General features: G+C 33.4%; 1 non-coding gene across 1 annotated transcript; it reads right to left on the bottom strand.

The window, feature by feature from the left end:
- Positions 1–886: 886 nt before the first annotated feature.
- On the bottom strand, positions 887–995 carry LOC115972646. Its single transcript, XR_004087510.1, has one exon. It is a non-coding gene; the product is annotated as a small nucleolar RNA R71 (small nucleolar RNA).
- Between the last annotated feature and the right edge of the window lie 9236 nt (positions 996–10231).

Below are 10231 nucleotides of genomic sequence, written 5' to 3'. Positions count from 1 at the left end.
ATATATGCTGATATGATTTACAAGGCGGATTCCAAAACCTTAATTCTTTTCTCTTAATTGTTTACATCTTTTTATTGCTTTATATCTTTTGGTTAGTTTAACTATTTGTTTAATTTTATTATTTGTTTAGTATATTTAATTGCAAAAAAAAAAAACCAATTTTTATTAAACTAGATTAGGATTAATTTGGTTAAGGTTTAATTAATTTTCCTACATTCATACAAGTCTCTGTGGGTTCGACCTCGTTCTTGTCCAACTATACTTCAGTACGGTTCGTACACTTGCGAGTACTTTAAAATTTCACAACAAGTTTTTGGCGCCGTTGCCAGGGACTTGGTTAGGAAAATAAATTAGGTCTTAATTGAATTTTTCCTTCTACTAGTTGTAGTTAAAATTTATTTATTTAAAAAAAAAACAAAAAAAAAAATTTTTATTTCTTTGTGGTGTATGAGAACTTGGATACGTGATAAAGAAAATCGTCTTGTTAGTTTTGATTATCCATCCATAATGGGAGAAATAGGAGATGATTCAAAAACTCTTAGGGAGTTGTTCTCACCCATAACCACCAACCCTCCATCTTGCATAGTATTGCCTGCAACTACTGCTGCACATTTTGAGTTGAAGCCACAAATAATCCACCTTCTTCCTACTTTTCATGGATTGGATAGAGAAGATCCTTATATGCATGTGAATGATTTTCTTGAGATTTGTGCTACTTGTAAGTTCCAAAATTTCACTGATGACTCTGTTCGCTTGCGTTTATTCCATTTTTCCTTGAAGGATAAGGCAAAAGCATGGCTTAATTCTTTGTCACCTGGATCTATCACTTCATGGGAACTGTTGGTCACAAAATTCGTCTCTAAATTTTTCCCAATGGCCAAGACCAATGCTTTGAGGAGAGAAATTGCAGATTTTTATCAGGATGAACAAGAGAAATTTTATGAGAGTTGGGAGAGATTTAAGGACTTGATCTTAAAGTGTCCTCATCATGGTTTTGAAACATGGTGACTAGTACAATATTTTTATAATGGTTTGACTCAAACAAATCGTAACATGATTGAGTCCATGAATGGTGGTGGATATTTGAGTCTTAGGGATGATGAGGCATACAAATTTCTTGAGAATCTATCAGAAAGCTCACAACAATGGGATTTTTCCAATCGTAGAGAGAGATCTACCCCTACAATTAAGAAAGGAGGATTGTATGAAGTTAGTGAAGATTTAGACATAAAAGCTAGGTTGGAAAATCTCACTCGTAAGGTTGAAGCTTTAGCTTTAGGTAGAGGGATGAATTCTATCAATAAAGTTCAAAGTGAAACATGCTCTATTTGTGCAAGTCCTATGCATACAACACAACTGTGTCCCTCTATAGCTGGTTACCCTGATTTTTATACTAAGCAAGCAAATGTACTAAATAATTATGGAAAACCACTTGCTAGTCCACTTTCGGAGACATACAATCCAAATTGGCAAAATCATCCTAATCTCTCTTGGAGGCAGAATCATTCCCCCACAAATATAGGTGGAAAACAAGTGCATCAACAAAGTCAATTTCGTCCACCTACTCAAGCATTTCCTCCCATTCCTCAATCAACTCCTCAGTTTATGGCACCACCAAGACCACAATCATCTTTGGAGGAGTCTCTCAAAACTTTCATGCAATCAACTAGCCAAGCCATTCAAGAGATAAAAAGTTCCACCCATTTGAATACTCAAGCTATTTCGAAGTTGGAAAATCAAGTTGGCCAGTTAGCAACCCAGGTTGGAGAAAGGCAAAAAGGAAAGTTTCCTAGTCAACCTATACCTAACCCAAAAGGGTAGTATGCAATTAATGGTTCTTTTAGTTCTACTCATGCACATGAATCTGTTCAGTCTATTACTACCCTTAGGTCTGGTAAGCAAGTTGATAATCAAGTGAAAATGCCAGAAGTGGAGGATGATGAAAATATTATGTTAAAGGAAAAGGGAACTCATAGTTCACAGGATGATCATAGAGAAAAGAAGGGCAACTCAACCTCAATTCCAATTCAGGATCTTAGTTCTCCCCTTGATAGGAGGTTTGTTTCTAAAGCTTCATTCCCTCAGAGTTTAATCAGTCCTTAGAAAAGTGCACAATTTGGAGATATTTTAGAGGTTTTTAAGCAAGTGCAAATTAATATTTCATTTCTTGATGCAATTCAGCAAGTTCCTGCTTATGCTAAGTTTCTAAAAGATCTTGTGACAATGAAGAGAAAGACAAATGTCCCTAAAAAGGCATTTTTGACAGAGCAAGTTATTTCAATCATTCAGAATAAATATCCAGTGAAATGCAAAAGACCCTGGATCTCCTACAATTTCATGTAGGATTGGGGATCATCTCATTGAGCGAGCTTTGCTAGATTTGGGGGCAAGTGTGAACCTAATGCCATATTCAGTATACTTACAGCTAGGTTTGGGGGAGTTGAAACCCACAACCATGACACTTCAATTAGTTGATAGGTCTGTGAAAATCCCTAGAGGTATTGTTGAGGATGTGCTGATTAAGCTGGATGCGTTCTATTTTCCTGTTGATTTTGTTGTGTTAGACACTGAGCCTGCTCTAAATGCCAGTACACAAATCCATGTCATTTTAGGTCGCCCTTTCTTAGCCACATCCAATGCTTTGATCAATTGTCGGAGTGGTGTGATGAAGATTTCTTTTGGGAATATGACTGTTGAGTTGAATATTTTTGACATAAGTAAGCAAGTACTAGACAATGAGGATATATGTGAGGTTAACATGATTGGGAGCCTAGTCCAGGATACTTTACTACAATCAAGTTGTAAGGATCCCCCAAACACTTGCTTAACCCGTTTTGATTGCAATTTGGATACTGAAAAATCAATTGAGGAGGTCAATGCATTGTTGGATCCTGTTCCTCTCTTAAGTATTGATAGCTGGTAGCCAAAAGTGGTCTGTTTCCCACTTTCTTCATCCCCATTCCCATCTATTGTAGAACCACTAAAGTTGGATGACTTTTGGGAACACCAATTGATAAGTATACTTCAAGAGCATAAGTTAGCTATAGGTTGGAGAATTGCTGATATTAAGGGTATTAGTGCTTCTGTGGTTATGCAAAGAATTCACTTGGAGACACTACAAAAGCTTCTCAACATATTTTTGACCTAGGTAAGTTACAATATCATTGGACTAGTCCATTCATAATATGCATTATTTATCTCCATGGTGTTGTTGAGGTTTGGATGGTCCTGTTTATCAGGATTGATCTCCAGTTGTGTTAAATCTTTTTGCAAAAAAAAAAAAAAAAAAAATTCTTTTTTTTATTTTCTGATTTTAGATTAATCTTTGTGTTTATTTTCTTGTTTCATTTTATTTTCTTTTGTTCTAGCTGATATTTGACAGAAATTAAAATTTATAACAATCAGCTTGATTAAGGTACGTCTCCTCCTTCTCCTTACCTTACTTTTCCTACTTGAGTTTCTCATGTTGCATATTCATATTTTGCTCTCTTTTCATTCAAGACATATATTTGAGCGTATCATTTTTAACATTGAGGACAATGTTTGGTTTAGGTTTGGGGGGGATTTATATAGATTTCTTTTGGTAAAAAAAAAAAAAAAAAAAAACTTTTGCCTAGCTTGAGGTTTATGTTTTGAGTTCATTATACTACTCTTGCTTAAAGAATTTCATTGCTTTCATGCTCAATTCATTGCACATGCACATAGCCACTCAAACACAACTTGTTGTTGAAGGATAAAAATGATTAGAAAATCTTGATGATAACAATGTGGAGACTGTAACCCCTGTGAGTTTTGAGCCAATCATTATTTTTGGAGGGTTATTTATTGTTTCTAATCTTAAAGTTCATTTGGAAGTGCGTAACATATTTCCCTTGTTGTAGTCTCATTGTTTTTTCTTTTGGCCAAGAAAAAAAAATGATTTTATGCCACACTTGAATCTTTTGAAGTCATTGATATTGAATGAACTATACTAGTCTTTGAGAGATGAGATTAGGCCATTTTTGTCTACTTTGAGCCATATATTTGTTTTTCTTTTTCTATACATTATCGCTAGTCACCCCGTTGAGCCTTTTAATTAGCCTTTCTTTCTTAAATCCCTTATCCATAGTGTTTCAAGATGGAATTTGATCAGTTTGTTTCAATGTGGTGGTTTGTGTGAGAATTCAAAGAAGAAAAAAAAATTCAAAAAAAAAAGTGTCAAAAAGAAGAAAAAAAAAAGGGTTCTTATCAAATTTTGAGAAGTGAAATGGAAGGAAGGAATACTACTTTGAAGAAGAAGAGTTGAAAAAAAAATTGTTGAATGGAAATTCCAAAAAGAGTTGACATTCTGACAAATCTTGAAAACACTTCTAATTATTTACCTTCACCCATTTTTATTTCATTCCCTTTACTTTTACCCTACATTACATCCTAATAAAGTCCTTATTTGATCTTGAAGATTGTGTAGTTCAAATATTGATATGACTAAGAAGAAAAAGGTGTGGTATGAATATTTTTGGCATCCTTTCATGAGACTACTTGTTCTTTCTTAATTAAGCGTTTTTCATGTGATTTATATGTGAGGTGTTTGATTTTGCTTACATTATTCCGCTCACATATATTGTTGAGAGTGTTACACCCCATTTCAGAGTGATTTCAATTGTTGAGTGATAACACCGGAAAGATTTGAGTTGAAACATACTTTCAAATAGAGATTCGAGTCAAGTTTATTCTAAAACTAAGAGTATGTTTGGGTTGGCTACCACTTTTCACTCACATTGAGTTTTGATGGCGTGAGAAATTTCTCTAGCATTTGTAGTGTTTTTGAACTTCAACTAATCCTCTTTGCAAAAGGCAATTGAAAAAAAAAAAAAGATTTTCAACTAATCCTTTTTGCAAAAGTACTTACATATCTACATATTTAGCCTTACTTTTATGTTATTTTGTGACTAATTATATAATATCTTTGTGTTGTAGGTAACAAGGGCTTTACATGGAAAGTGGGGTTAGGCCAATTGAATCAAGCCAACTTACATCCAGCCATGCATGAATTCAAGAAAAGATCAACCCAATTAAATTTAAGTCCAATTGGAGCAAGGAATCAAAGGAAATTTGCTCCAAATCCAAGTCCAATTCCGATTAGGATTCCAGACTACACATCAGTTAGTATTTTTGATATAACTTTCGGTTCAAATGTCCAATCGAGATGATTCAAGTTGGGCTGGAACGTTAACTTAAAGGGCTACAACTTTGTAGTTTACCAAAAGTCCAAATTATGACGTTAAATGGGCCAAAACTGTCAGTTAAATGAAGCCTAAAAATCTGGGATTTTCTCCAAACGGGAATTCAACTTGTAATAGGATTCCTTGACCTATTTAAGGGTTCTTTAGGGCAAAATTCAGGGAGGCTGAGGCGGAGGCTAGTGCTAGGGCTGAGGGCTGAATGTATAAAGAGTGTGGCTACTTCTTTGGTTTTCTTCTATGACAGTTAGTTTTATTTTATTTGTCTAATTTAATGTTTAGTATTTTATTTTTGTGTTTTCTTTCAATTACTATGAGTAGCTAAATTTATAATTAGGGTTGAGGATGAAACCTTGTTAACAATTATCAATAATATTTATGTGATTTGATTTTTCCCACAATAGTTGTTCTTTAATGATTTAAATTGTTCTTGCTTCATATCAATTGACTAAGATGAAATTCTAGACATGAGTTCAATCATGTTTTTCTTATGATTTAGGATTTGTCTAAATTAATTGAATGCTTGGTTTATTAATTCTTGATTATAAAATTGGATATCGCTTGTGATTTGTTTGTCAATGGATACAATTTATGATTTGATTTTTAGAATTGGATATATCTTGTGATTTGTTTGGCTACAAATACAATTGATGATTTGATTTTATACTTAAGAAGCGAAGAAGAACATGCTTTAGATTCTTAAACATAAGTTTTAATGATGATATTTTCCATGATAGCAAGATTGATTTCTAGATTATTATGTAGTGAGTTGGGAAAAATTAATGATCATAAATATATGCTGATATGATTTATAAGGCGGATTCCAAAACCTTAATTCCTTTCTCTTGATTGTTTACATCTTTTTATTGCTTTATATCTTTTGGTTAGTTTAACTATTTGTTTAGTATATTTAATTGGCAAAAAAAAAACCAATTTTTATTAAACTAGATTTGGATTAATTTGGTTAAGGTTTAATTAATTTTCCTACATTCATACAAGTCTCTGTGGGTTCGACCTCGTTCTTGTCCAACTATACTTCGGTACGGTTCGTACACTTGTGAGTACTTTAAAATTTCACAACATAGTGTAGATGCGTGATCCATTGGGGAAGAATCTTCTGCTTCCTTCATGGTTTGTTGAGGACTTTGAGGAAAAATCTTTTGCTTCCTTACTGGGGATTTTTTTATAGGTATATTGGACTCACTAGGGAAGAATCTTCTGCTTCCTTACAGGGGATACTTTAGGTGTACCTGATTCACCGAGGATACTTTGGGGAAGAATATTCTGCTTCCTTATTGGGGATTGTTTAAATGTGCTTGGGTCCATTGGGGAAGAATCTGCTGCCTCCTCCATGGGAATGATGCTTGATGTGCTTGAACCATTGAGGAAGAGTCTTTTGCTTCCTTACTGTGGATAGTGTTCTTGATGTGCTTGATCCACTAGGGAAGAATGTTTTGCTTCTTTACTGGGGATAGTGTTCTTGATTTTGTGTGATCTACTGGAAATGGTTTTGGAATGTACATGCTTCATTAGGGGAAGAGTCTTCTACTTCCTTTTCTGCTCACTGGGGAGTCCTTTGATGATTTTGTGTCTAATTGGGGCAATCTTGAGATGTTCTTTTTTTTTTTTTTTTTTTAAAGAAGGATTTTTTTTTTTTTTTTAAACTGTTTATGACTAAACTACACGTAGTTTAGCCATCAGGTGTGTTCCCGTCTTTTTATTTTTTTCTCCAACGATTACCAACTGTTTCTTTTTCTTCTTCATTCTCTTCATCTCCCTCATCTCTTCACATTCTTCATAACTCTTCTTTCTTTTTTTCTTCTCACTACAAAAACCTCCCTCTCCTCTCTTTTCCTCTCACTTTCTGACTCTATCATTCTCTCAAACTCTCTCACTCTCTCACTCTCTCATTTTCTCTCTAAACTCTCTTCATCCTCTCCAATGGCACTCAAGACCAAGAAGTCCTTGTGAAAAAAAACTCCCTTTTGATTCACTATTTTCTAGTGAATCTTAGATTTTTCCGTGGGATTTCTATGTGTTTTGAAAATGTACCATATAAGGCTTTTTATAGTGAAAAAAATGAGGTTTGGAACGGCTCCTAGACAATGTGGGATTCATTCCAAACCTCAGCCATTATTGCAGAAAACTTACATTTTCCATGCTTCTGAAACCCTAGCTGCATACATAGTAATGTGCTTGCGTACACATGCTTTGGCTCACATATGCAGGCCATTGCCCACGTAGGTGGGCCAAGGGCCACTTTGGTAATTTATTTCCAAAATTAGATTTTTGCTCATTTGAGAAATTATATTTTCCACTTTAACACTTCTTAAGTCAATTTGATATTTGATTGAGCTCTAAACTAGCCTTGGGCCTCCGAGTTTGAACATCATTAGGGAACGGGGACTCGAGTCGTAAGGGTACAAAATGTGGTGTCTACACCTCTTCAATCTCAATCCCATCCAAGCCTATCTTCCTTGCAGCATCAATGTAAGGAAAATTTCAAGGTGCAAGACGTGAATTTCATTTGATATTTGATGTTTACTATTAATTAAAGCCATATTTTGTTTGTTTTTGAACTTTATGGTGTTGACCGGCAAGCCAAGTCCAAAGAAGAAGAAGAAATTGTCAATTCTTCCCCTTCATGTATCTCTTATTTGGTGTTTTTACTTTTCTATTGATTTCAATTTATGTTTTATATTGAAATATTAAGTGCCTTTTCTTTTTTCTTCTTCTATTGCCTTTTTTACTATGGATTGCCGCCCTTAATTTTGTTACTGAAAATAATTCCAATTTTTGTATCTTTATGTTTTCATATGTTTGACAAAATGCTGATGAGAAGGGTTAACAAGAAAAATGATGATGAACTAATAAAAATTGCTGTTAGGTTTTTTCTTTTGTTTTGGATTTAATTTTGTGGACTTTTATTTGGATTCATGTGGCTCCTCTTATAACCTTGATTTTTTGGCTTATTGGGAATTTTTTTATTCTGATTTTTTATTGGAAATTTGGAATTTATAGGTTCTAATTTGATCCAAGATGGAATCATAATGATCTTTGAGATTATGCATTTGAAATTTTTTTGGAAATCCCTAAACGTAACTTGGTAAGGCAAAACTCTCTCTCTCTCTCCCCAATCCCACCATTTGGTACGATTTTAGAATTCCAACCCAAAGAGCGATGGTTTTTTATTTAGTAAGTTATATAAATTTGTTTTATTTGAATTCGCAAAAAAAAAAAAAAAATGTTGAATTTGAAGGGTTTTTGTATGGTTTTGATGTTCTGGTGCCTTTATGTGATTTATGGTTTTGGGGCACTATTTTAACATGGGGTGGTTGCATATTCTGATTCTTTTTTGGTCTTTTCGGTAGATGGGCGAAGGTGGACTAAGAGAGCATATGATACATTGTTGTTAGATGCTGGAGGTACCCTTTTGCAGTTGTCAAAGCCCGTCTAAGAGACTTACGCCACCATTGGCAGTAAATATGGTTAGTTCAATTTCTTTATATATATATATATATATATATATAGAGAGAGAGAGAGAGAGAGAGAGAGAGAGAGAGAGAGAGGATTCATAACATTTTTTATTAGATTAATATTTTGGGGTTTTTAAAGTAAAATTTGAGGATTATATAAACTAGATTGAAATCTCATGCATATGCATGGATATACTAAAAGATATACAATAAAATACATAATATAATTCATATATAATTGAAATACTATTGATAGTCATTTTTATATTTTGTTAAATCTTTAAAAAAATTTGTAAGGATATTATTAGGTATAAAATGTAAATTGTCCATGTCTTTTTAAAAAAAAAAAAAAAAAATTATTGTGGAGCAATTTTTTTTTTTTACCATTCAGTTATTCTATACTCTTTGGTTTTTGTACTTAATAATTCACTTGAATGAATATTTATGATATGGTTTCACATTTTATTCTAAAATTAAGAAATAAAACTTTTTGAGAATAAATAATTTAAGACACATGGCGCAAAATTGGAGTTCTAATTTGAAATTCTAATTTGAGTTTCTCTTAACTTCACCTATTATATATATATATATATATATATATAGATTTGGAGGTTTTTAATTTGGGGGTTTTTGCTTTATAATAATGAGACTTTCAATATTCAGGCTAACTTTGAATTACCATATTTGAGTGGTTTCAAATACATGAATTGGGCCACAAGTATTATTTTATCCCTAAAATCAACAAAGTAACGACTACCCTCCACTTCATTAGGAGTTGTGCTAGGACCACAAAAAATGGCACAACTTTGGGCCACAACTCGCCACATGGCGAGTTGTGACTGGTGAAGGAGTGTCTGTGGGCCATGTGGGGACACATCTTCACCAATTACAACTCGTCACGTGGCGAGTTGTGACACAAGGTTGATCCATTTTCGGTGATCTCAGCATTTTCCCTTCATTAGCCTCTTGGTTTTTTCTTTCCTGTGGTCTATGATGAGAAAAAAAAGGATGTATTTACTTTCCTGCAAACATCCGTGAATTTTCCTATTTAAACACAAAAGAAAGACACTTAGAGCTACACACTAAATACTATAGGTGATGACAAACATGAAGCCAAAAAAAAAAAAAAAAAATCCCAAGTTACAATCACTTTCAATATTCAAGCTAAAATTTTTATTTAGACTCATGTGATTTTTTTTGTTTTCTTAAATAAAGCTGTGATTTTTGGTTGATTAAAATTGTTATTATGTGGGCTACTTCTTAAATACTTGATTTCAAATCTACCATTTAGTAGGTTTGCTTTGTTACTCTTATTTTTGAAGTCTACCCAATGGACACTGTTTGATACTAACAAATAAAATTAACTTATAGGTTCATAAAAATAGAATTAAACAAGGAAAAAAGAAAAAAGAAAAAAGAGATGAGGTTGCAGAAGTAGTGTTTTTGGCTCAGTTTTATCACTTACAAAGCCAGCTACATATCACACGTAGTCACTCTAGTGATCACGCTCCTTTTTCAAGTAGTTGCAAATAGAGA

The sequence above is a fragment of the Quercus lobata genome, chromosome 12 (genome assembly GCF_001633185.2).
Source record: "Quercus lobata isolate SW786 chromosome 12, ValleyOak3.0 Primary Assembly, whole genome shotgun sequence".
NCBI lineage: Eukaryota > Viridiplantae > Streptophyta > Magnoliopsida > Fagales > Fagaceae > Quercus > Quercus lobata.
Note: the sequence above shows the minus strand (reverse complement) of the source record. Positions and strands in the feature narration are given on the sequence as shown.